Below are 27,857 nucleotides of genomic sequence, written 5' to 3'. Positions count from 1 at the left end.
TATAAATAATACACACAAAGCAAATTTTTATTAATGGCAAATAAGTATTGAAACGAGGATCAGAAGGATTCGTAGATACATAAAATAGATTCCCAGAGGAGGTGCTAGAGACAAAGACTGGGATAAGCACAGAGAATCCCCAGCTGCTTTTAAGTGACTCAAAGTCAGAGTTTAACTGGAAAGAACTACATTTGGTACACTGAATTGAAAATTGCACTGTGTTTTGGTGTTATCTGCCATCATGATATACATTTCGATGAGAGGACTTTTTATTTGGCTTTGGGAGGGCACTGGCTTGGAGGGATGCAATTCCCATTCGAATCTCGGACATAGCTTTGATCGCATGCACAAAAGTCCCCCTTAGTGCACATTTTTGTACAAGGTCTTGGCTGACTGGAAAGAGTAGCACAGGTTACTTCACAGTTACTGGGATTGCATGGAGTGTAATGACTATTATTTGGGCAGGAAATCCCTGTGGGAAAAAAGAAAAGAAATGTCTCAGCCATCTTCATCACAATCTAAGAATTAAACCAACAGATTAGGCGGTTAGCTTAGCGGAGTTTAAAAAAGGTTTGGACGGCTTCCTAAAGGAAAAGTCCATAGACCATTATTAAATGGACTTGCGGAAAATCCACTATTTCTGGGATAAGTATAAAATGTTTTGTACTTTTTTGGGATCTTGCCAGGTATTTGTGACCTGGATTGGCCACTGTTGGAAACAGGATGCTGGGCTTCATGGACTTTTTGTCCTTCCCAGTGTTATGATTCTGTTAGAATTCTGCTAGTTAGACAGGGGAATGCTTGGAACCACTGCTGACTGGTCCGTCAGGGGCTTAACTGATGTCATTCTGATCTACTTAAGCTCACCTCTCCCGTCTACTCCTGCTTTGGCGTTTTCTCCAATTCTGCTGAAGCCTTACCTTTGCTCTGTGCTTGTGTAGAGTTGTTACTCCTTTCCTGGCTTGCAGCTTTCTATTGCTCTGTCTCTGTCTGCCGGCTGCTGCCTGCTTGTGTCTAATTACCTCTCTCACTACACCTGGGTTTCTCTGTTGGCTCTGGTGCTGTGCGGTGAGTTCCTCCTCGTTCTGTTCCAGTTCATTTGTTTGCTTCCCTTCCTTCAGAGTTCCCTTCCTGTAGTGTTTATTTTCTGCTTGGCAGGTCCTGCCCTTTGTTTCTCTCTGTGGGGATTGTTTGTTTTTCATTGTACTCTCAATTAACCCTTTGTCTGCTGTGTTCCCTGCTCTGGTTGCTGTCTGTGTGCTGAGCTTGGTTTAACCCTTTGTCTGCAGAGCTTTTCTGCTTCTGGCAGTTATCTGTTTACTGCAGTCTTCCCTTTGTGACTGTTTCAGTCCTTTCTTTGCTGTACCACCTCCTGTATTACAGAGCACTGTCCCTTTCTGTGCTGATGTGTGTGTTAGGTTCAGCACTCCATTTTGCGGACTTTTCCCTTCCCTGTTTGCTGAGGGTCTCTGCCTACAGTATCTTATATTACAGTCCCTCACTTTCTTTGTGTGTAGTGGGCTACGGCTTGACGTATTTCTGTGTATGCTTCCCTTTCTCCTTGATTACCTGCACCGAGGGTGTTGCTGCTGCTCCGATCCCCGTGGGGGGACCCATCATTTAGTCTCTCTCCCCTCCCTAAGTATGAGTCGGTTCCAGTTAGGCTGTGAGGCCCGCATGCTTGAATTCTGAGTGAATCGGTTCCAGATAGAGCAATCAGATGGCCTCACGGCCTATCTTCCCTTTTCTGAGGTGCAAGTTGGTTGTTGCGTGTGTGTGTACAGGGCTTGGTAGCTGGGGTAGTGTGTAGTGCCTGCTCGGCCCACCCTCGGCCTTGGCCTAACCCCTATACTAAGTCTCGGCCGGGGCCCAAGGGCTCACAACCAGACAGAACGCCAAAATCATGAGCTTGACCGAGCCCACTGCTATGCAGTTACTCCAGCAACTGCATGCGCAGTTACAACAAGTAATGGGAGCTGTTGATGCGCAGAATCAATGGGTGGACACTCTTACTACTACTGGGACTAGTGGAGCTCCGCCAACTCCTAGGTCATCGGGACCCATGATGAGTGGCCTAGGTATTCGGGTAGCTCAGCCTCCTAGTTATGATGGTGATAGCAGAACTTGTCGGAGCTTCTTAAATCAATGCCAAATTGTCTTTGAGCTGCAGGCCTGGGACTTTTCCTCAGATCGGGCAAAGGTGGCATACATCATCGCCCTGCTTTCGGGATCCGCCCTAGCCTGGGCCTCCCTGCTATGGGAAAAGAGAGACCCTATACTGGAAAATTTGACAGAGTTCCTGAAACAATTTCGGCTCATCTTTGAAGAACCCGGGAAGGCCTCCTCGGCGGCAACTCAACTTCTGAATCTGCATCAGGGTCGGCTTTCCCTGGGCGAGTATGCCATTCAATTCCAGACCCTGGCAGTGGAACTGGGTTGGGACAATCAGTGCCTTGCTGCTGTATTCTGGCATGGGGTATCTTCCACTATCATAGACGAACTTACGGGTCGGGAGCTGCCCTCCAACCTGGATGACCTCATTCGTCTCTGCACCCAGGTGGACATTCGTTTCAGGGAGCGTGCCTGTGAGCGTCGCGCCAGTCAGCGGTTTGGAGGGGCTGACTCAAAGATACCACAAAAGGACCCTTCAGCCCAGTCTCTGCCGTTGCAAGATGGGCCAGAACCGATGCAGATTGATCGTGTCTTTACTTCAGCTCAGGAGAAGCAATGAAGACGCTCCAAGGGGCTTTGCCTTTATTGTGGAGTCAAGGGACACTTTGTCCGTGGTTACCTGAACAGGAGGAAATTGAGGAAACCAGCAGCCCTGATCCCAGCCAGGGAGATGGTATCGGGGCCGAAGTCTTTTTCACCCTGGACACATGTCTTGCTTCCAGTTTTGTTGTCTGTCAAGGATAACCCTTGCCTGGAAGCTCTAGTCAACTCTGGTGCGGGGGGGGGGGGGGGGTAACTTTATCAGCGAGGATTTGGTGCGGAGTCATCAAATTCGTACCGAAGGATTGCCTCACCCCATCTCCATCTCAATCTCCTTGTACGTACTCCCGTCAGCCAGTGATTCCATCATTCTAGGATTACCCTGGCTTTGCTTGAATAACCCCCGCATCGACTTGGACCAGGGTCAGTTGGCAGCGTGGGGCCCAGCCTGCCGTAAAGCCTGTCTGGACAAAGTCTCTCTTGTACCAACGCTGCTTCCTCTGGCCCAAGTCAATTTAGTGTTACCAGACAGGTATAAGTCCTTCAAAGATGTTTTTTCTAAACAATGAGCAGAGGCTTTACCTCCTCATCAACCCTATGATTGTGCCATTGACCTACTACCAGGAGCTGAACCCCCTCGTGGCTGAGTGTATCCTCTCTCCCATCCAGAAACTGAAGCCATGACCCAGTATATACAGGTCAACCTTGCTCGAGGGTTCATTCGTCCTTCAAAGTTGCCAGCGGGCGCAGGGTTTTTCTTCGTGAAGAAGAAAGATGGAGGGTTGTGCCCATGTATTGATTATAGAGGGCTCAATGCTATTACGCGAAAGAACAAGTATCCTTTACCCATGATTGCTGAGATGTTTGATTGTCTTCAGGGAGTCCGGATATTCTCCAAACTGGATCTCAGAGGGGCCTATAACCTCGTTCGGATCCGAGGTTTAACCGCATTTAACACCCGCAACGGGCACTGTGAGTACCTGGTGATGCCCTTTGGCCTGGCTAATGCCCCAGCGGTCTTCCAGTTCTTCATGAACGACATTTTCAGAGACCTCCTATACAAATTCGTAATGGTCTATCTAGATGATATCCTAATGTTTTCTAGATCAGCGGAGGATCATTATGAACATGTGAAGATCGTATTACAACGGTTAAGAGAGAACTAATTATACGTGAAACTAGAGAAATGTGAGTTTCATCGATCTGAGCTGCCTTTTCTTGGATATATCATTTCGAAACAAGGACTATGGATGGATCCCAGCAAGCTGACAGCGATTTTGCATCGACAACAGCCCACTGGGCGTAAGGCGCTGCAGCGCTTCCTGGGATTTGCAAATTATTATAGGCAGTTCATCCACAATTATTCGTCACTGATTGCTCCCCTTACTGCTCTGACCAGAAAGAATGCTGATGCCCGGAATTGGTCACCAGAGGCTTATGAGGCCTTTGAAAATCTTAAACGGGCTTTTGTCGTGGCGCCAGTGTTACGACATCCTGATCTGGCCAGGAAAGTTTTGGTGGAAGTGGATGCGTCGTCAGTTGGCACAGGGGCAATTCTGTCACAGGTCCACTCTAGTGGGAAGCTTCTCCCCTGTGCCTTTTTCTCAAAAAAATATACTCCAGCAGAGAAGAATTATGCCATCAGTGACCAGGAACTATTGGCTATTAAGCTGGCCTTAGAGGAGTGGCGACATCTTTTGGAAGGGGCCCAAGAACCTTTCACCGTATTCACTGACCACAAGAACTTGGTTTACCTGCGTGAGGCGAAGAGATTGAATCCCTGACAAGCCCGGTGGGCATTATTTTTCTCTCGCTTCCACTTCACATTAACCTACCATCCGGCGGAGAAAAATACCAAGGCAGATGCGCTCTCTAGATCTTTAGAACCAGACCTAGAAGATGAACCTCTGCAACATGTAATTGAACCGGCTGCCATTATTCCAGCTATGATGCTTGCGGTACCCGTAGGTATGACATTTGTACCACCTCGGTTGAGAGAAAGAGTACTTCGGTGGGGTCATGCCTCCCGACTTGCTGGACATCCTGTTATACTGGGGACTAAAAGATTCTTTTCGCAGAGGTATTGGTGGCCTACACTTGACCATGATGTGCAAGAATTTGTCGCCGCTTGTCCGGAGTGTGCTCAGCATAAGTCTGATCGGCAAAGACCCCAGGGCCTCCTCATGCCGTTACCAGTGCCTGAGAGACCATGGACCCATATAGCCATGGACTTCATTACTGACCTGCCTACATCTGAAGGATATACAGCCATTTGGGTTGTGATAGACCGTTTTTCTAAAATGGCTCACTTTTTACCCTTGTCTAGCCTCCCATCAGCTGTGAATGTCACGCTTCTTGCAGAATCTCTGGGTTAGTGAGCCCTTGGACCACTGCCAAAGGGCGGCAGCGGCAGGAGGAATCACCCAAACACAGCCAAGGCGGAACAGACATACAGCAACTTCAGGACAGGAACTCCCAGGCAAGGGCTGCAGCTGAGGCAATGCAAACTGGAGCAAGCAGAACAGGAATTCAGTCCAAACTTCACCTGTACTTAGCCGCTGTTCCTCAGGAGTTGAGCCCCTGAGTGCAGGTGGCCGACAGGACTTACAGGGCAGGAATGCAGAACTGCAGGAACAGCAGGTACTCCCAGGAAACACACCGGGCTTCCAGGCAGGCAGCAAGCAACAGACTAAACCAGAAAACAAGCCGGGTCTGGGCAGGCAGCAGACAGAAGAATAAACCAGGAGACAAGTAGGGTCAAAGCCACAATCAGGAAAAAGCACAGCAGCACTGCAACAAACTCTCAGCAAAGGAAACTCCTCTGAAGACCTCTGTTGCAAGGCAAACTAGAGACTTCCCCAGGTGGTTAATAAAGGCAGCATACAAGGGAGTTCACCAGGTACGGGTACTGCTTAGTTCCAAAAAACTCCCAAAACAATCTGGAAGGCTGGAAGATCTGGACCGGACCAGCATATCTTCTGGAACATGGGAAAGGGTAAGCCATCAGTTCCCAGCACCCACCAGGTCTAACCACCGGGGGCAGAGGTGTCTGCAAGCAAGGAACCTGGGCACCACCATGACAGTGAAGCTTGCTCAGTATTTCATCATGTTTATTTTTCATCTCCACGGCCTACCAGAATTAATTACATCTGACCGTGGAGTGCAAGTTTTGGTGAGCCTTGAATCAGGCCCTTGGGGTAAAACTAAATTTCTCCTCAGGATATCACCCTCAGTCCAATGGTCAAACGGAACGCATCAATCAAAACTTGAAGCAATTCCTTAGAATGTATGTCACCCACCATTATGATGATTGGAGTCAGTTGCTTCCTTGGGCAGAGTTTGCCCATAACTATAGAGAGAGCGCGGCGACAGGGGCTTCTCCATTTTTCATAGTGTATGGAAGACATCCTCGCGTACCGTTTCCATTGAGGAATAGCTCCAATGTCCCAGCAGCTGCCAAAGCAGTAACCTCTTTCCAGTCTATTTGGTCTTCTGTCCAGAAGACACTGCAATTAACCTCTGCTTGCATGAAGTGTCAAGCGGATAAGCATCGGAGATTGGAACCCCGGTTCCAGCCGGGTGATTTTGAATGGTTGTCTACTCGCAACCTTCTTCTCGGTTTGTGCCACGATTTGTGGGTCCATACCGCATTTTAAGACAATTCAATCCAGTATGCTACCAGCTGAAGTTACCACCCACTCTCCAAGTACATAACACCTTTCATGTCTCCTTGCTTAAGCCTGTGATTCTTACAAAAGGATCCCTGCCCGCTCTGCCACCTTGTCCCATGGTATCTGCCTCCCAGGAGGAATATGAAGTCCGGAAGATCCTTGATGCTCGGCGCCTCAGGGGACTCCTTCAGTACCTGATTTCTTGGAAACGCTATGGACCAGCGGAGAATTCCTGGGAGGACGCTGCTGATGTACATGCCCCAGTACTGGTCAAACGTTTTCACCACTTCTTCCCACACAAGCCAAAACCCTGGTCCCGATGTGTGTGTGTGTGTGGGGGGGGGGGGGGGGGCTTGAAGGTTGGGGGGGGGGGGGGTGATGTTATGATTCTGTTAGAATTCTGCTAGTCAGACAGGGGAATGCTTGGAACCACTCCTGATTGGTCCGTCAGGGGCTGAGCTGATGTCAGTCTGTTCTACTTAAGCTCACTTCTCCCGTCAACCCCTGCTTTGGTGTTCTCTCCAATTCTGCTGAAGCCTTACCTTTGCTCTGTCTGAGCTATTAGCAATGCTTGTGTGGAGTTGTTACTCCTTTCCTGACTTGCAGCTTTCTATTGCTCTGTCTCTGTCTGCCGGCTGCTGCCTGCGTGTGTTTAATTACCTCTCTCACTGCACCTGGGTTTCTCTGTTTGCTCTGGTGCTGTGTGGTGAGTTCGGGCTACAGCTTGACGTGTTTCTGTGTATGCTTCCCTTTCTCCTTGATTACCTGCACCGAGGGTGTTGCTGGTGCTCCTACCCCCGTGGGGGGGACCCCCTCATTTAGTCTCTTTCTCCCCTCCCTAAGTATGAGTCGGTTCCAGTTAGGCCGTGAGGCCCGCATGCTTGAATTCTGAGTGAATCGGTTCCAGATAGGCCGTGAGGCCCGTCTGATTGCCTTTTCTGAGGTGCAAGTTGGTTGTTGCGTGTGTGTGTACAGGGCTTGGTAGCTGGAGTAGTGTGTAGTGCCTGCTCAGCCCACCCTCGGCCTTGACCTAACCCCTATACTAGGCCTCGGCCGAGGCCCAAGGGTTCACAGCCAGACTAACACCCAGTATGGCAATACTTATGTACCTATGTAGATGATTGCATCTGGTCTGAGGTTCAGAAGCAGAGATGAAGAAATATATCTGTGGCAAATGTAGAATACTCATCATTTTTACCAGTATATCCATAAATGTTTCTTCCGTATATTTAATATAATCACAGAAGATTCATACCTCAATCTCCACTACCCTGCTCCCCGTGGCCTCAAATATAAGACCATCTATGGTTCCTCTTTCCCTTATCTCAGCACTCAATTGTGGAACGGGTTGCCTCAAGAGGTCAAATTCACTTCAGATCACCCGACCTTCAAGAAGCGATTCAAGACCTTCCTTTTTGGCAGTGCATATGCCACGAGTCCTACAGGTGCACCCCCTTTTAGCCCATGGCTCACTCTGTGATAATTTATCACCTCCCCTCTCTTCCTCTTCCTCCTCAGTTATTTCTTTCTCCCACTTGTGACCTTGTCTACTGTACTTTGTACTATTGTACTATTGTTTGCTTATTAACTATTGAGCCTGCCCATAGGCGGGAATATTGTGGGATATAAATGTCATAAATAATAATTAATGTTTTCAATATTATAAAATACAGTGCACTCCATTTAAGTGCACGTCGGATAAGCGCATGCTCTGTTTAACTGCATTAACAAAATTGAGGGTAATACAGCATACAAATATACAGCACAGACAAAAAAGCACCACTGGGCCTTCAAGAAACAGATAATAGCCGTCCTTTTATTGTGGAAAAGACCCGACAAGCCGTGTTTCGGTGCACAAGTGCCTGCCTCAGGGGTCTAACATAAAAACACACAGACATAAAAACACACAGAAATACAGTTATAAATGCAATTATGGATTCAGATCGCACATAAATAAACATTCATACCATAAAATAATTAATGATTAAATTATAAAAACAATATAAAATATAGTAAAATAAAATAAATGAGGTAATGCAATAAATGATTGAGTTATAATATTAAAATTAAATACAGAATAAAATGAATGAGGAGCAGAATTAAGTCAGTGATAATCAGAAAAAAATATATTAAAAATAATATGTGCAATCATGTGCACTTAAAAAACTTTGTGTGCAAAAGCATCAAATCAGTTATGCATAATATGGTGACCTATTGTAATCTGTAACCTAATGAGCAAAAATGTCAATTAAATGACATGTGGTAATATAATGGTCATGGTAACATGAGTGTTAAGAAACCATCATGTATTGAAATGCAAGAGAAAGAATGACTTACCAAGGTGTATATGTATAAGCAGAAATCCTAAGTGGATTGCCTAATTTGGAACATGATTGTACATATTATCTCTCTATATAAAAGGCACCACCAACGTTCTATGAAGCCTCCAGCCGGAAGTGTGAAGGGGGAGAGATATCCGGTTTCCCCATGAGTGTCTGCCCCGCCCTCGCTCTCTCTGTAACACAAACAGTGAAGGAAAACACAGCAAAGCACGAAATCAAATCGCTCTCTCTGTAACAGTGAAGGACTCAGAGGGGGGAGGGGAGAGAGGGCAGAGGGCAGGGACACACACCCTCCCACATGCACACAGAAGAAAACCTTGCTAGCCCCCCGTTTCATTTGCATCAGAAACGGGGCTTTTTTACTAGTTTTTATCTGATTATCACTGACTTAATTCTGCTCCTCATTCATTTTATTCTGTATTTCATTTTAATATTATAACTGAATCATTTATTGCATTACCTCATTTATTTCATTTTACTATATTTTATATTGTTTTTATAATTTAATCATTAATTATTTATGGTATGAATGTTTATTTATGTGCGATCTGAATCCATAATTGCATTTATAACTGTATTTTTGTGTGTTTTTATGTTAGACCCCTGAGGCAGGCGCTTGTGCGCCGAAACACGGCCCATGTCGGGTCTTTTTCACAATAAAAGGATGGCTGTTTAACTGCATGCCATACTTCGGTCCTGTTTTTGGCGCCATCAATTTCTTTGGGGACAAATTTCGGTTTAGCACACCACTGATAAGTACAAGATTCACTTATATGCATGGTTTAAGACCACTCCTCTGCAGGAAAGACTCCGCATAAGTGCACGCACGGAATATGGAAGCCGATTGGCACGTGAGAAAGGAGTGGTAAATTTGAAATCTCGTTGGTTAACTGCCACAGGCAGAATAAGCGAAAGAATGTTGTTATAGTGTACACTGGAGTCGTCGTCATTGCATAACTGTAAGACTTTAACACTGGCTGAATGAATAGAAGTTCTTAAAAAATTAGAAAACAAACAAAGTCAAGCATCTATTGCTAAAGAATATGGTGTCAATCCCAGTCAAATTTCACATATCTTGAAGCAGAAAGATCAGCTTCTGGAAGACTGGTAAAACAATACAAATCCACACGGGAAACGAAAAGAGGTGGGAAAAGCTGAGGATGTATAAAATGCTCTTCTTTGGTGGTTTTCTCAAGTCAGGAGCAGGCAGTTTCCTGTCAGTGGTCCACTGCTTATGGAGAAAGCTAACCAGCTAGCTGAAAGTCTTGGACTAACTGAATTCAAAGCCACTGTTGGATGGTTGGAAAGATGGAAGGTGAGGAACAACATAAAATTCAAGAAACAGCATGGTGAAAAACAAGACGATAACTTTGATGCTGAAAATTGGGTTGTTTCAGTTCTTCCTACCATCTTGAGCGAGTTTGCACCTCGTGACATTTTTATTGCTGACGAAAACTGTCTCTACTGGCGACTGATTACTGATGGAACACTTGCATTCAAACAAGCCGAAACTGCAGAAAGTAAAACATCAAAGGACCAACTGACGATACTCCTTTGCTGCAATATGGATGGGAGTGAGAAGTTGGAACCACTCATCATTGGAAACAGCAAACAGCCCCATTGCTTCAAGAATGTTAAGTGACTTCCTAACGCAAATTCATGGATGACTGGAGAAATTTGGAAGCAGTGGCTAAAGAAGTTAGACACTAGAATACGGGCACAAAAGTGTCAGATTTTGTTGCTTTGTGATAATTGTGCTGCACACAGTGATGATGTCAGGTTGTCTAACGTCAAGATGGTCTTCCTGCCACCAAACACTACCTCTCTGATCCAACCTTTGGATCAGGGCATAATAGCCAATTTCAAACAACATTATCGGGCTCTTGTGCTACGTCGTCTGATGAGCGTTATGGATGATCAGACTGGCAAGGATAAACGTGCTGTTTAACTGGCTCGTAATCTATCACTGTTGGATTCCCTACATATGCAGAAAGAAGCCTGCAATCATGTTGCACAGGCAACCATTGTGAACTGCTACAAGTGGGCAAGCTTTAAGGATGTGGAGAGGGACGAAACAGATGCAGCTGTTGCAAACGTGTCAGATGAACAGGCTATTGACATCCCAGCCAGTGTTACTGAAGAGGAGTTGATTACGATCTACAAACAGCTAACGGCAGCACTGATGTCGAGATATGCGCCTACACGCAGGCAACAGCTGATAATGAAACAGATGATGAAATGAGCAGCGAGGCACATGCTGACAAAATTCAACAACCTCCTGTCACTTTTGCAATAGCGTTGGAGAGTCTCAACACTGTGCGGGCCTATCTGGAGGCCACTGGATGTCAGTGCTATGACAGTTTTTACCATCTGGCAGACATAGTCTATGGAACTCGCAGACACAAGAGTGTACAGAGGACTATGACTGATTACTTCAAGTAAACCTAACGTCAGTTAACGGAGACTGTATAACGTCAGTTAATGGAGACTGTATATTGTACATATAATAAACAGTACTGTACATATGTTTTTCAGATGTCAAACTTCTTTGGGTCACAACGGTTAAGTGCATGCTCCGGTTAACTGCATGTATTTCTTTGGTCCCAGAACCTTGCACTTAAGCGGATTGCACTGTATTATGCAAATGACAAATTTTATTACTTTGTTTTCCAGCTCTGGCACGCTTGTAAATGAAGTTGTATAAACCTGGTAAAGGGATTGAAAGTGTGTTCACATAAGAACATAACATAAGAGTAGCCATACTGGGTCAGACCAATGGTCCATCTAGTCCAGTATCCTGTTTCCAACAGTGGCCAAGTCAGGTCACAAGTACCTAGCAGAAACCCAAATCATGGCAACATTCCATTCTACCAATCCCAGGGCAAGCAGTGGCTTGCACATGACTGTCTCAATAGCTGACTATGGACTTTTTGTCCAGGAACTTGTCTAGACCTTTTTTTAACCCAGATACGCTAACCACTGTTACTACATCCTCCGACAAAGAGTTCCAGAGCTTAACTATTCATTGAGTGAGTGAAAAAGAAAATATTTCCTCTTATTTGTTTTAAAAGTATTTCCATGTAACTTGAATATTCATTAGTCTTTGTACTTTTTGAAAGAGTAAAAAATCAATTCACTTCTACTCTTTCTGCACCACTCAGGATTTTGTACACCAAGCTGAAGAGTTTTAACCTCTTTAGCCTTTCTTCATATGAGAGGAGTTCCATCCCCTTTATCATTTTGATCGCTTTTCTTTGAACCTTTTCTAATTCTGCTATATCTTTTTTGAGATACGGCGACCAGAACTGAACACAGTACTTGAGGTGAGGACACACCATGGAGCGATACAGAGGCATTATAGTATTTTCAGTCTAATTCACCATCCCTTTCCTAATAATTCCTAGCATCCTATTTGCTTTTTTGGCTGCTGCTGCTGCACATTGAGCAGAAGATTTCAGCATATTATCTATGACACCTAGATCTTTTTCTTGAGTGCTGACCTCCAAGGTGAACCCTAGCATCAGGTAACTATGATTTGGATTATTCTTTCCAATGTGCATCACCTTGCATTTGTCCACATTAAATTTCATCTGCCACTTGGATGTCCAGTCTTCCAATTTCCTAAGGTCTTCCTGCAATATTTCACAATCTGCACGTGTTTTAACAACCTCAAATAGTTTTGTATCATCTGCAAATTTAATCACCTCATTTGTGATTGCCAAAGGCAATCTGGGCATCATTAGCTAGAGATAACTATATGTAGGATCCTCTTCTAGACAGTTATCTCCCACTGACTGGTTGATACCCAGGTATTCAGTAAACATGTAACTGGATAGTGCATATACATATTCTGGACATTCACATATAGGACTAGATTCTTTATATGGTGTCTGAAAAATCAGTGCCGAAAAAAATATGGCTAGGCGTATTCTATAAAGTAAACCTAAATTTAGGTGTACTCTTTAGAATAAGCCTAAATTTGCACACAGATTGTAGAATACACTATGCGCCCCTCCACACAACCAAATTAGGCGTAGGCTGGGCGTATTCTATAATAATGCGCGCAGATTTTAGAAATGCCCACAACCCTCCCATTCCATGCCCATGGCCACTCCTCCTTTTTCAACTATGAGACTTGTAATTTACGAGATCATATTACAGAATACACTTGGACAATTGTGGGCGTAATTTCTAGTTAATGCCAATTAGTGTCCATTGTTAAGTGGCAATTGCTGCCAATTAGCTTTTTAACTAATTAAGTTGTGTATACAAATCCGGAATACAACCGAATTTGCTTGCGAAACTTTAAGTCACGCTAAATAGAATGTGGGAGATTAGTGCTTTTTAAATAGAATTTATCCCTTAATTCACATAGGACCCCTTTTTGAAGCTTCAGTGGTGGCATTGGCACATGGATTTGCCGCGCACCGAGGCCCCTTTATACCGCAGCATGTAAAAGATTGTTTCAGCCCCCAAAAAAGAAATGGTCCTGCGCTAATCATACTACTCATTAATTTCCCAACTATCTCTCTGGTAGAGATTATACAATAAAATTTAAACCAGAGTACTAATTTAAAGAGAAATATGAGAAAAATATGAACAAAATGTTTGAGTAAAGGACAAGTTCTCAGAGTGTTAACTCACCCAAGCGAAGCAATACTCAAAGGTAAAATCTGCTTCTAAGGGTGGACAAGTTTCTCATTCATTGAACGTCTCCAAAATTTAACCTGATTCGTATTCATCGTGGAGATGAATTGAAGACGGCATTCAATACCCACAAGGGACACTTTGAATACCGGGTCATGCCCTTCGGGTCTTTGTAATGCTCCCACTGTGTTTCAAGATTTCATCAATTATACCTTCAGAGATCTTCTGTATTCATCTGTCAGCCAGGTAGATAATGACATACTTTTCTACTTCACTTCAAGAACATCCTCATCATGTGCGAACGGTCCTTCAATGATTTGCAAAACTGGAAAAATGTGCTTTCCATCAACGCTCTATTCCCTTCTTGGGATACATCATTTCACCCCACAGCTTACAAATGGATCCTGATAAACGCTGGGTTATCCAAGACTGGCCCCAACCTCAAGATCTACGACCTCTGCAACGCTTTCTGGGATTTGGAAGTTATTACAGACAATTTATAGTTCATTATTCTATTATCACTGCATCTTTGACTGCACTCACTAAAAAGGGTGCTGATGTCAAACACTGGTCCCCAGAAGCCTGGCAGGCTTTTAACAAACTGAAGGAAGCCTTATCTGCACCAGTTCTATGGAGCCTGGACATAAGTAAACATTCGTTCTGGAGGTAGATGCATCTTTCCTCAGAGCTGGAGCCATCCTATCTCAAGCCTCTGATACAGGCAAACTCCATCCTTGCCTCTTTTTCTCCAAAATGTTTACTCCCTCGGAACACAACTATACTATCAGAGACTGGGAGTTACTTGCTCTTAAGTTCTTAAGTTAGCCTTGCAAGAGTGGCGATACCTACTGGAGGGAGCCATTCACCCAACTGTTATAACTGATCACAAGAATCTCCTGTATCTGCAAACTGCCAAGCGCCTAAACCCTCATCAGGTGCATTGGTCCCTGTTCTTTGCCCGCTTTAAATTCTGACTGACCTTTAGACTGGCAGAAAAGAACGTTCAGACTGATGCAGAAAAGAATGTTCAGACTGATGCTTTATCCAGAGCATTTGAATCCCTTGTGGAACCTGATGAACCCTGTCCCATGCTGAATCCTGCTTGTACTGTCACTGCTACTGGTATTTATCCACCTCTAGCCATGTCTTCAGTGCCACCCTGATACAGAAAAGCTGTTCTCAGATGGGGACATGCCTCTCCTTTAGCTGGACACCCAGGGTTTCGTAAAATTCTATATCTAATATCGCAACACTATTGGTGGCCATGTATGGATATACGACATTTTGTCTCTACATGTCCTACCTGTGCCCAGAACAAGTCCTCTCACACCAAATCTTGGGGCTTCCTTCAACCCCTGCTGGTTCCTCAAAGTCCCTGGCAGGTACTTTCAATGGATTTTATTACGGACCTCCCTCCTTCTCAAGGCAAAACTGTGATCTGGGTGATTATTGATCGTCTCTCTGATGGCTCATTTTATACCAATGCCATCTCTACCTTCAGTGCGACTTTGGCCAAAGCCTTTATTCAACATATATTTCGCCTTCATGGGCTTCCTCTGCGGATCAAGTGACCGTGGTCCTCAGTTCACTTCATGGTTCTGGAGATCTATCTGTTCAACATTGAATATTGCCACCCACTTCTCTTCTGCCTATCATCCCCAAACTAATGGGTTGGTGGAATGGGTCAACCAAACTCTCAAGAACTTCCTTTGAATGTACGTTAATAGTCGACAAGATGACTGGGTTTCTCTACTCCCTTGGGCAGAGTTTGCTTATAATAATAACCTCCATAAGTCCTCTCGTATGTCTGCTTTCTACCTTGTTTGTGAACAACATCTTCGGTTACCTCTACCGATCCCTCAGACTCTGGAACCCCCTGCTGTTCATCGTACCCTCTAAGACATCCGAAATAGCTGGAATAAGGTCCAACTTCATCTCCAGCAGGCTTTGACACAATACAAGTACTTTGTGGACATAAAGAGGTGAACAGCGCCTCTTCTCCAGCTGTGACAAAAGGTGTGGCTCAGCACCAAGTATCTACAATTACGTCTACCTTCCCTTAAGTTTGCTCCTAGATTTATTGGACCATTTGCTATACGGGCCCGAGTGGGAGTAGTCACCTATCGTTTATGTATGCCTTTCAACCTGAAGATACATAATGCCTTCCATGTTTCTCTTCTGAAACCATTTCTGCCCTCCAAGTGGCATCCTGAGCCTAAGAAGCCCGTCATTCCTGATGCTACGCCAGATCCGGTAGCAGAAATTCTGGATTCTAAGCGCTGCAGGGGAAAACTTTATTATTTACTGTCTTAGAAAAATTTCAGCCCTGAAGATAACTCCTGGGAACCAGCCACTAATATTCACGCTCCAGATTTAATCCAAGAATTTCACACTCACTACCCCTCTAAACTGGGACTGGGAAATTTTTCTTAGTTTACAATGAGCAAAGAACCTCCAATGGGTAACTGCATCACCCCCTATAGGTCTTCAAAGCATGCATGTGCTTTGTAAACATGTTTTTCATGTTGTCCCTGACTGCAGGCCTCTCTCTTACCTCTTACGCTTTCCAAAAACAGCAAAGGCAAAGCTGGAAAGAAAGCAGAAGAAAACTAGTTAGTAATGCCGGGTTGCTCTGGACAATATCAGAATTAATAACTCCAAGAAACATCAGAGCCAATATTCAACAGGATCGTATCTAGTTACAGTTAACAGGATAACTAAACAAGGATAGCTCTCATTGAATGGGAATGTACCTCTGATAAGTAACTCTTTTTATAGTAGCCCTTAACAATACCAATCACTAGGACTTGTCAACCACTAATCAGCACTGGAGAAGAAGGAAGAATCTGTCATGAAGAGTCAGGGGCGTAGCCACGGGCGGGCCTGGGCCCACCCAATTTGGGGTCAGGCCCGCCCAGCAGCACAGCGATTCCGGAGGCTCCGGTCCCCATCATCGTCCCTTCCCCCATGGCGTGCCACAACTTTCACCCCCATCTTCCATCACCCTCACCCTCGCAGGCCCGCCCAGCAGCGATTCTGATCGCAGGCAGCTCCTTCGGCTCGCACACGCTGCCTGCCGGCTGCCGCTCAAATCTACTTGCAGCTACTAAGCAGCAGCGCTAACCCGGAAGCTCAGAGGAGCTGCACAGGGTGGGGAGGGAAGAAGATGGAAGGAAAGATGCTGCACAGGGAAGATGGAATGATGAGGCATGGTGGGTGGGGGAGAAGCTGCATGGGGAAGAAGGGAGACATCCAGTAAAGGGGTGGAGGGGTCAGGAAGGGAGAAGTCTTGGCTGCATATGAGGTGAAGGAGAGGGAGACATGCTGCATAGAGAGGGGATAGGTGGTGAGAGGGGGAGAAATGTTAAACATAGGGGTGGAGAGGAGGGCAAAATGGTGGGCATAGGGGTGGAAGGAAGGGAGAAATGTTAGACATGCTGGTAGAGGGGAGGAAGGTAGATATGCTGTATGGGAAGGGGAGAGAGACGTTGGACAGTGGGAATGAGAGGGGGAGACAGACATGGGGGTGGATGAGAGGTACACAGTAGGTGGTGAGGGGGGAAATGCTGGGCCATGGGGGAGAGGACTACTACTATTACTATTTAACAGGAATGAAGAGAGAAGGGGCAGGAAAATATAAGGCTACCATGGTGGGGTGGGGAGGGGATCAGATGCTGGTTAGAAGGGTGGAGGGAGAAGATGATGGGAATGGTGGAACCCTGTGGGAGAGGGCAAGGAAATGAATGAAAGATAGTGATTACAGAGAGTAGAAATATGGTAATGGGAAGTAGATTAAAGATAAAAAGAGAAAGTAGAGATGGGGAGGAGTAAGATGGGGAATGGGAGAGCAAGAAAGTAGAGATGGGGAATGGGAGAGCTAGTGGGTGAAAGAAGAAGATGGAAATTTGATAGGTAGTTGAAAAGTAAAAAGGAGACAAAGAAGGGTAAGAGAGAGACAGAAAAGAGCTACAAAGGAATGACCAACATGTCAGAGGCAGAATAGTGAGGGAACAGACAGGAGAGAGGAGAAAAGACAAATGGACTACAGTCGCTTGAAGAAGAATTAGCAAACGGCAGAGAGGAAAGCAGAAAAGAGAAATTGGAACCAGCAAGATGGAAAAATAAAATGTCCAGACAACAAAGGTAGAAACAAAGCATTTTATTTTGAATGTTTTAAATGGAATATGTTAGCTTTTGAAAATGTGCATAGGAAATGTCTTTGTATTGTGTTCTGTAGAAAAGGAAATGCATGTTTTGTGTCTCCAGTGTTGCAGTAATGCTATGTTTAACTTCTTGGGGTTCCTTTTCAATTTTTGTCTAAATATTTTTATATCTAATCTGTGATCCCTTGTTCTATATTTGGTGAGGTTCTGTTGGTGTGATAGTAATGGCAGGTAGGAAATTGGAAGGGAGGCAAAGAGGAGAGGGAATCGGGGAGGGGAGCCCTCCTTTATTTTCTGACCTGGGCCCAAGCAGGTCTAACACCAGTCCTAACCCTTGGTGTATAGCTGGTGAGGATTCCCAGACATCCCCAGCTAAGGACCTCCTCCAAAGGCGGCCAGAATTCCCTTCTACCAAGCTCTGGCAACAGCATCCTTGAGCCATCGACAGCTAAGCATGTGTGGGGTACTGGCATCAGTGGCTTAGGGTCATTGCTGCTGCCTGCCAAGCTTGGTAAAAGAGAGTTCTGGCCACCTTCAGAGAAAGTCTTCAGCTGACTGAGCTTGAGGATCCTCATTAGCTAAAGTATTTATATTTTGAGGTGGAGGTAGGGCGGAGCAGAGAAAATTTTGTGCCCACCCACTTTGGGCTCAGGCCCACCCAAAACTGGCTGTCTGGCTACGCCACTGTGAAGAGTTATGCTTTGGCACAGCAGAAGTTGTATACAGGAGGAAAAGGAAACTGCACTGAGGTAGGTTGGCCTTTAGAGGAACCCAAGTGTTGTTTCTTGCCTGGAGGCAAGACTGTACTAATGCACTTTTGCTCTAAGCACAATAATGGAGCAGGTCCAACCATGTTCCCTTCTAGCTTTGACATCTGCTCTTTTGGTGGCAACTCTAGTGATTAGGAAGTAGGACCAGTGATGGGCAGACTTCTACAGTCTGTGACCTCAGAATAGCAGGGGCAAGTACAAGTGTGCATTTTTTGTGTTGCATTCATAACACGTACTGTGAGTATATCTCAGAGGGGAAGGTAGATACCTTAAGGTTGATAGTGAGTAAAATGTTATCAGTTTGCAACATTGTTGGATTGCTGCTTTAATCAATATAAATCAAACAAAATAAAACATGGAAAAGAAAATAAGATGATACCTTTTTTATTGAACATAACTTAATACATTTCTTGATTAGCTTTCGAAGGTTGCCCTTCTTCGTCAGCTACCACACTCCTCTGCTTTAATCAATAAATGTGATTAGGCTACATCAAAATGATAAAACCACTCTTCCATGATTATGCTACTGCCCTATTTGTTATACTAGTATTTAATTATGACAGAGTGTATTCTGCACAGAGTGGCAGGTGTGGCTCTGTCTGACTTATTGGGCCAAGTAGATGGACCATGTGTGTCTTTATCTGCTGTTATATACTATTATAACTTAGGGCCCTGTTTACTAAGCAGCATTGTAGGGGCGTTAACCATGTACATGCCTACAATATCCCTATAGGTGCCTACATGGTTAGTGTGCGCGCTAAGTGTAGGCTCGCTAAAAACACGCACCTTAGTAAACAGGGCCCTAGTTTTGTTAAGTCAGTTGAATGTCAGTTGAATATCTAGTAAAGGTTATTTGGTTAAATCAGACTAACTAGATATGCAGTGCTAAACTTAGTTAAATAAATTAGCAGGTTAGAGATAGGACAACCTTTTATGCAGTGTGATATAACTAGATAAATGGCTTTAAGCGGACAAAAGAGTAGTGACATAGAGAACACTGTGATCAAAGAAAAGTAGCTCCAGAAAACTGAGATAAGGAGGTGAATTGAGATGATATACAGTTGTTGACTCAGGGGTCTTTTCATGAAGCTGCGGCAAACGGGGGCCTACACTGGCATCGGCTTGTGTTTTGGATGCATGCTGAGGCCCCCTTTTTACTGCAGAGGGTAAAAGGCAGGTCTTTCTTTTTTAAAAGAAATGGCCGTGCGGCAAGTGAAGCACCTGCTGCGGCTCCCATTTTGGGGATGGAGAGCACTTACTGGCACCCACTGAGATTGACGAAGGGTACACACTGGTGCTACAAAAATTAAAATATTTTTTTAGCACTGGAAATGGCGCACACTGGGGGTGGGAACTACTGCCGGGCTGCTGCAGTAGCCCGGTGGTACTTCTATTTTAGCGAGCAGTAAGCCTGTGTTGAGCTTACTGCCACTTTGTAAAAGACCCCTTCAGTTTGTTTTTAGTAGCTGTATTTTATCAGTTCATGATCTCTCAGGCTGGCAACTTTGCCGAAACATGGCCACATCAGTTCATTGGAACCTTTATACTACAAGACCAATCACATAGTTGAATCTAATAATTAAATATTGCTGAGTGGTGAACCCTATTGTGGAACCTTGCATGTTGTACCAATAGTTAGGATATCTTTTCACTTGTTGGGTAGACCAAACTTGTTCTAACTTTCATTAGTATGACCCAGGATTTAGTGAGTTTCTATCCTGTTTTACTCCTCCCTGCTTACACTAAGGGGTCTATTCCCAATGTGCATTTCATGCAGTCATATTTCTGTTAAAATGTTTTCCATATTTTAATGCTCACTTCACCCACTTTGATCCACTTATCAGCATTCTAGAATTGTTTTGCCTTCCATTGTTTTTAACTTCTCTATAGATATTTATTTTTTACAAAATGGATTCTTACCCAATGTCAGTAGCAGAAGGGTCAGATGGAAGCTTTTCATTCTGAAGTACCTTGATTTTTCAAAGCAGAAGCATATAAAAAAAACCTGAAAAGAGTAGATAATATGAGGTCAATATTCAGTAAAGTTCAAAACAGTTACTTTAGCCAGATATTCCACAGGTAAATTTCCTGATAATTTAAACAGGTATTGTCTTAATTAGACTTCCCATGAGTGAGAAGGTGTATGTGGGGAGAGTCTCTGGAAGGATGACCCTTAGCGGTAGTATTGCAAGACTACCACTAGGGGTCATCGGCATCATTTAAGGATTACAGCGCTGACCCAGGTGACTGAGAAGGAGGATTTTTATCACCCAGAACCGCTGGTTCACAAATGCTGACCCTGGGTAAGTCCCGGAAAGGGGGGAGGTCACTGAAAGGAGGCAAAATTTTTAGATGGGTGGTCAGGCTGTCATTGGGAGGGATGGGATTTTTGAATTCGGGGGGTTGTCAGGCAGATATGGGGATGGGGATTGGAATGATTGGATCAAGGAGTTAGCTGTCAGATTAGGGGTTTGGGTGATTGGGTGTCTGAGGTTGCTCTGGATAGCTGCCATGTATTAATGCAGAAGAAAAATGCAAAGAAGAGAAAGTTTGCTTGTTTGTGTAGTTATTTATTTATTTATTGAAAAACCTTGAAGGAAAGAGACTAAACACAGAGAAAGGAATAAAAACAGAGAAAAAAAAGATACCAAAGAAGGATAAAACAAAAAAGGGGTGATATTATCTATTCTTGTGGATTCGTAGAGGTAGTTGTTGGTTCTCTCCTCCATCCTTGTTATGGGAGGGTTCCAATATAGTGGCTAAGCAGCAGGTATGTAGTTTGGGAGTTCTTTGGTAGTTTGGGATGGTTGGTTTGGTTAATTAATTTGATATACCACCTCTTTTGAGCCCTAATGGGCTCACAAGCTAAGCAGTATATTGAACCTAGGGCAATGGAGGGTGAACTGACTTTCCCAGGATGATGGGTTGACTTTTGAGAATCATATATCACAATTAGTTTCCTCCTCTTTTTGTAATTTACATCATCTTTGAAAGATTCGTTATTATTTTGTGTTGTCTGATTTTGCTCAGTTGCTTTAGGCTTATGTGATCTCACATAGTGATTATTGCAACGTGTTGTTCATTGGAATACCTCATAAAAGTTTGAAGAAACTTCAGTGTATTCAGAACACAGCTGCCTGATTTTTGTTGAATTCGGGTTTACGCGATCATGTTATAACAATTCTCTTCATTTGCACTAGCTTCCAGCTTAGAAACACTGTATTTTAAAAATGTTAGTGCTACCATTAAAGTTTTAAATAGGATGGCACCAAAATATGTTTTAGATACACTACCAGTTTATTTTCCTGGATATCTGATGTGTTTCCAGAGTGAAAAGTGTTTTTTTTTTTGTTGCCTTCCACCAGGTCTTTCCATCTTTAGCTTGCTCATTCTCGAGCATAATCTTATCCTATGACCTGACTGTGGAATAAAGTCCCTTCCTCTTCAATGAATGATTTGTTAGGGTATCACAGAGCTGTTGAAACTTGTTTGTTTATTTAATATCTTTCGATAAATTGCATATTTAATCTGGGTTTAGTTAGTTTTATTTAGTTTTACATTGTTATGTTGTCAATATATGTAGTATGTTTAACCCTGTTATGTATGTAGTTTTGTAATCCATTCTGGGCATTATCAGGAGGACAGGCTAAATAATGGAATAAATAAATGGGCTACTGTTAAGATGGGCTATTTTACTTTTAACCTAGGTTATTACAACCTAGGCATATTGCATGGAATGGGACCTATGCTAAAATAGCATGTTAGTGGTAAAAGAACACTTTGAGTTATTTCCTTGTTGAAATGGACTCAGTATCTTGGTGAATCATAAACTGTTTGATTTTCTGTTAGTCTATCAAACATCTCCCACTTGCTCTTATTCATTTCAGTTGCTGTAGTCACTCAACAATTCACACTTCTCTATATCTACTCATCCCATCATTTTAGGAGATTTTAACATACATCTAGATGACTTTCAGACATCCTACACCACTGATTTTCAAACTCTCCTATAAGAGCTTCACCTCTTTCCAATTAATAGCTATTCCACCCATAAAGCAGGTCATATCCTATATTTGTTTCACAGTCCCAGTGTTTAGAATTGACATGGATCCTTCCCCTTTGGACAGATCATTTCCTTCTTACAGCAAATCTTGAATTCAAACTCTTCCAGAAGTGACTAAGATCTGTACTAAGGTTTACAGAGACCTAAGCAAATTAACTCTAGAAAACGTATTTCAAGTATTCTCCCTTCCTCAAGAAGCTTTTTCTACTAGTTCCTCAGAGGAGCAGGCCATATTGTGGCATTCATCCTTAACAAAGGCTTATGATACACTGCATCTCTTAAAATGATCCCAACCTTCAGTTATTGGTGGAACTCTGAACCCTAGTTTAACCAGCCTCTCCAGCTATTAAAACACCAGTTCCAACTTGCAAAGTAAGTACAGAGAAAAAATTCTGCTGACACCATTTTAAACACCTATAAACTATAGCATTTTCTATAAACAAGTCTATTCAGAAAGTTTAAAATGGAATATTTATTGATTTGATTGAGAGTTCCTATAGTTCCATTTCCAGCAAGTAGTTCATAGTGGTTTAAAATAAAAAATTATAAACATGTAGAAAAAAAATCTACAATTTTTCGATAGGAAAGATAAGATAATCATTCGTTCAAATGAAACAGACAAGACAACAGTAGTTTAGAGACAAACAAGAACTAGGTCAACAGACTTTAGTCACAGTGGAAGAGCCGAGAGCAGAATCAGTTAAGAAGAGGGGAAGGCTTGTTGGAAAAACTAAGATTTAAGAAGTGATTTGAAGTATTTTATGAAGTTTCAGCTCTGATGGGAAGGTGTAAGGCATTCCAAAAGGCTGGGGCTGCAAAGAAAAATGCCTGGTGTCGAGTTGATTCTAGGGTGGCTTGTTTTGGATTTGGGAGGACAAGACGATAGTTGTTGAATGAATGGAGTATACGAGAGGGCAATATGAGATAGTGAGAGATGAGAGAGAAAGCGGTAAGCCAATATGGAGGGCTTTTACAGCAAGAAGAAGAACCTTAAAAGGAATGCACTGTTCTATAGGAAGCAAATGATGAGATCTGAGAAAAGGAGAGATATGATTGGAATGATAGGCATTACATAGAAGTTTCTTAGCAGTTGTCACGAATGTGGCCGTGACCCCTCCCAGACTTACCTTATTTCTGGGGGTCAGCTTCTTAGCTGGCTTCTGTTTCTTCTGTCTGTCCTTTCTGAGCTAGCTCTGTCTCTCTGTGCTGGCTGCGTCCAGCAGCATGACTCTAATTGCTTCATTATACTGCACCTGTGTGTGTTGCCTGACAGAGTTAGCTCTGTCTCTCTGTGCTGGCTGCTTCCAGCAGCATGACTCTAATTGCTTCACTATACTGCAGCTGTGGGTTAAGCCTCTCTGTGTTTCAGTATGCTGGCTGCCTGTGTCTGGTAGTTGTGACATCATCAGGCAGGGCCTTGATAAGAAAGTGGTGTTCTTTCCTTCAGGGCCTTTGCAACGTTTGCTATAGGTCCAGGTCAGTGTTGGTGCAGTGTGCACTTGTGACTAATGTGTTTAGCTTCCCTGCTTTTTCCTTGTGGTTCCCCTGCTTTCCCCTTTGGTGCTGTTAGAAGCACTTCTGTTAGTGGAGTGCTTAGGTGCGCTTCTGGTAGCTTGGTGCTTAGGAGCACCTGTGTTAGTTTAGTGCTGTGGAGCACTGCTGTAGCTTGGTGCTTAGGAGCACCTTTGTTAGTTTATGTGTTTAGCTTCCCTGCTTTCCCTGTTGGTGCTGTTAGAAGCACTTCTGTTTGTGTAGTGCTTAGGTGCACTTCTGTTGGTTTACTGTTAGGAGCACCCCTGGTAGTTTAGTGCTTAGGAGCACTTCTGTTGGTTTACTGTTGGGAGCACCCCTGTTAATTCAGTACCTAGGAGCACTTCCGTTTCAAGCTTGTTCTAGTATCCTGGTCCCTGTGTTATCCTGTATCCGGTAAGTCCTGCCGGCCGCTCGAACCCAGGGGCTCAACTCCTGGGGGACAGTGGCTAAGTGCAGGTGACGCTGTATGGACCAGTCCAGTGTGTTCCAGTCCAGTGCGGACCAGTCCGGTGTACTCCAGTGGGTTCTGGTCCGGTGTGTTCCAGTCCAGTGTGGACCAGTCCGGTGTCCTCCAGTCCAGGGGGTTCCAGTCCATGTGTTCTGGCTCTCTGGGAGGTGCCTGCAGTCCTTGTCTGTGCCGGTGTGCTAGCCCAGTGTTGGTTGGTGGGTTTTGTCTGCTGCTGTCGCTCCTCATCAGCAGCCCAAGGACTCACGTTTGCTCCAGAGCCCGTCCCCGTGGGCTCTGAACCTGAGAACCTGACAGCAGTGTTCTGTAAAGTTTGGATCTTTTTTAATTGGAGGTGACTGCAGCCTAGATAGACTATATTGCAATAGTCTTGCTTTGAGGTGAATAAGGAAAGAATCAAAGCATGTAAGGAAACATGGTCTAAATTCAGATACAAAGCATTGATAAAGAAGGCTAAGAGAATATGAAGAGAAACTTGCCATAGAGGCTAAAACTCACAGTAACAATTTTTCAGGTACATCAGAAGCAGAAAGCCAGCGAGCGAATCTGTGGGAGCGTTATATCATGAAAGAGCAAAAGGGGCACTCAGGGAGGGCAAGGCCATAACAGAGAAACTGAATGAATTATTGCTTCAGTCTTTATGGAAGAAGATGTACCGGAAATGGTTTTCAAGGTGATGAGCCGCATTGTACCTGCTTCTGTGGGAAAGTGCGGGGTATAAACATAATAAATAAATAAATGATGTGGAGGAACTAAAAGAAATCTTGGTGAACCTGGAAGACTTATTGAGCCAAATCAACAAATTAAAGAGTAGTAAATAACCTGGACTGGATGGCATATATCCAAGGGTACTCAAAGAACACAAGCATGAAATTGTTGATCTGCTGTTAGTAATATGTAACCTGTGATTAAAATTGTTCATAGTACTTGAAGATTGGAGGTTGGCCAATATGATGCAGATTTTTAAAAAGGGTTCCAGGGGTGACCAAGGAAATTAGAGACTGGTAAGCCTGATGTTAGTGCTGGGTAAAATAGTGGAAACTATTATAAAGAATAAAATTATGGAACACAAAGAGGGGCATAATCGAACGGGGACGACTTATCTCTAAGGGCGTCCATTTCTAAGGATGTTCTGGCGAAGGGGCAGGGAAACCCGTATTATCGAAACAAGATGGACGTCTATCTTTCGTTTTGATAATACAGTCGGGGATGCCCAAATCTCAACATTTAGGTCGACCTTAGAGATGGTGTCTTTAGGTTGACCTTAGAGATGGTCGTCTTTAGGTCATCCTTAGAGATGGTCGTCCCCGGTTTTCGGCCATAATGGAAACCAAGGATGACCATCTAAAAAATGATCAAATCCTAGCCCTTTGGTCATGGGAGGAGCCAGCATTTGTAGTGCACTGGTCCTCCTCACATGCCAGGACACCAACCGGGCACCCTAGGGGGCACTGCATGGACTTCATAAATTACTCCCAGGTGCATAGCTCCCTCACCCTGGGTGCTGAGCCCCCCCAAACACCCCTAAAACCCACTCCCCACAACTGTACACTACTACCATAGCCCTTAGGGATGAAGGGGGGCACCTACATGTGGGTACAGTGGGTTTGTGGTGGGTTTTGGAGGACTCACATTTACCACCACAAGTGTAACAGGTGGGGGGGGGGGGGGGGATAAGCCTGGGTCCGCCTGCCTGAAGTGCACTGCTCCCACTAAAAACTGCTCCAGGGACCTGCATACTGCTGTGATGGAGCTGGGTGTATGTTCAAACAAATCCGCAGTCAAGCGGAGAACTCGAACGCCCCACAGGAGAACACAGTTATAGAAGAAAGTGGGATGTTTGACCACAGCAAAACAAAACCTGGAGAGATGGATCTTAAAAATACTTGTTTATTTTGGGTCAAACATCCCATTTTCTTCTATAACCATGGAGCTGGGTATGACATTTGAGGCTGGCATAGAGGCTGGCAAAAAATGTTTTTTAATTTTTTGGGGGGTGGGGTGGGAGGGGGTTGGTGACCACTGGGGGAGTAAGGGGAAGTCATCCCTGATTCCCTCCGGTGGTCATCTGGCCAGTGCGGGCACCTTTTTGAGGCTTGGTTGTGAAAAAAAAGGGACCAAGTAAAGTTGACCAAATGCTCGTGAGGGACGCCTTTCTTTTATCCATTATCGGCTGAGGACGCCCATCTCTTAACCATGCCCCCGTCCTGCCTTCGGTACACTGCTGACACGCTCCGTGAACTTTGGTCGTCCCCGCAACGGAAAGCAGTTGATGCAAAAAATCGGCTTTCGATTATGCCGATTTGGGCGCGCTAGGGAGAAGGACGCCCATCTCCCGATTTGTGTCGTAAGATGGGCGTCCTTCCCTTCGAAAATAAGCTAGATAGATAATCAGCATGGGTTCAGCCAATGGAAGACTTGCCTCACCAATTTGCTTCATTTCTTTGAAGGCATGAAAAAAATGTGGACAATGGTGAGCTGGTTGATGTGATGTATCTAGATTTTTAGATGCAACTTTGCGAGCAGCAGTATATCAAATACATTTAAATAAAATAAATAAATGTTTGCACTGCTTTTGTTGCTATGAGAAGGGCATTTGTAGGAGTCAGTGGCATTGCTGATCTGGGCTGCCTGAAGGTAGATGGAAACAAGATTGTGGTGCTGAATACTTGTTAGGGATAGGCAGCCAGAAAATTTTAATTTTGTTTTGTTTCCCATGTTATGACTGGGAATGTTCATTTTTTTTCCTGAACTTACGTTCATTAGGAGAGCTATGTCATTAAGGGCTTCTTTTACTAAACTGTGCTAGTGATTCCCAGCACGGCAAATGAGAGGAAGCCCATAGGAATCGAACGGGCTTCCTCTCATTTGCCACATAGGAATCACTTGTGTGATTTAGTAAAAGAAGCCCTAAGCATGTGCAGTATTTGTAAAGCATACAGACTATTATCGGTGAGCAGCAAAACAAGAAATGTTAATTTCCATTTGTAAATGACATGCAACAACATGGATGTGTTCTTGACACTTCGCATGTTATTACAACCACAAGCCCCTCCTTACTGTTTGTAGTGAGGAAAGGGATGGGTACTACAGCCACTGGTGAGTTGGGAGTGGAATAAGAAGATTGTGATGGCAGCTTTCCAATATGCAGAAAAAAGAGTGTAGCAGCTGAAGGATAGAGAGTAGGAAAAGTGCCTTTTGGGTTGAAGTAGAAAACAATGCAGTGATCCCTTGAGAAAGAAAGTAGTGTTGAATGTCTGCAGTTATGAGTTTGGAAATGGACCGAAACCAGCTGTAGCATGGCTATAGTGTTCCTGTGATTTTTGTGGGAAGAGATGGAGTCTGAGGCTGTCAAAGCAGCCTAGGAGTGGAGGGAAACAAAGGACTGAGAAGCTCCGAAACAGAGAATAAAAATGAAAGTCACTCACCTACGTCCTCTCTGTAGTCTGGAGAAAGATTCTACAAACTGCTGCAATTTTATAGTTCAAGG

General features: G+C 44.1%; 1 long non-coding RNA gene across 1 annotated transcript; it reads right to left on the bottom strand.

Annotated features, from left to right (window-relative positions):
• LOC115476645 lies at nucleotides 1-27,857 on the bottom strand. The gene is made up of 4 exons (XR_003943211.1): nucleotides 27,796-27,857; nucleotides 20,226-20,310; nucleotides 15,927-15,959; nucleotides 1-472 (listed from the first exon to the last, which is right to left on the bottom strand). It is a non-coding gene; the product is annotated as an uncharacterized LOC115476645 (long non-coding RNA).

Source organism: Microcaecilia unicolor, chromosome 8 (assembly GCF_901765095.1).
Source record: "Microcaecilia unicolor chromosome 8, aMicUni1.1, whole genome shotgun sequence".
NCBI classification, from domain to species: domain Eukaryota; kingdom Metazoa; phylum Chordata; class Amphibia; order Gymnophiona; family Siphonopidae; genus Microcaecilia; species Microcaecilia unicolor.
The sequence above is the reverse complement of the archived record's forward strand: the minus strand, read 5'-3'. Positions and strand labels throughout refer to the sequence as shown.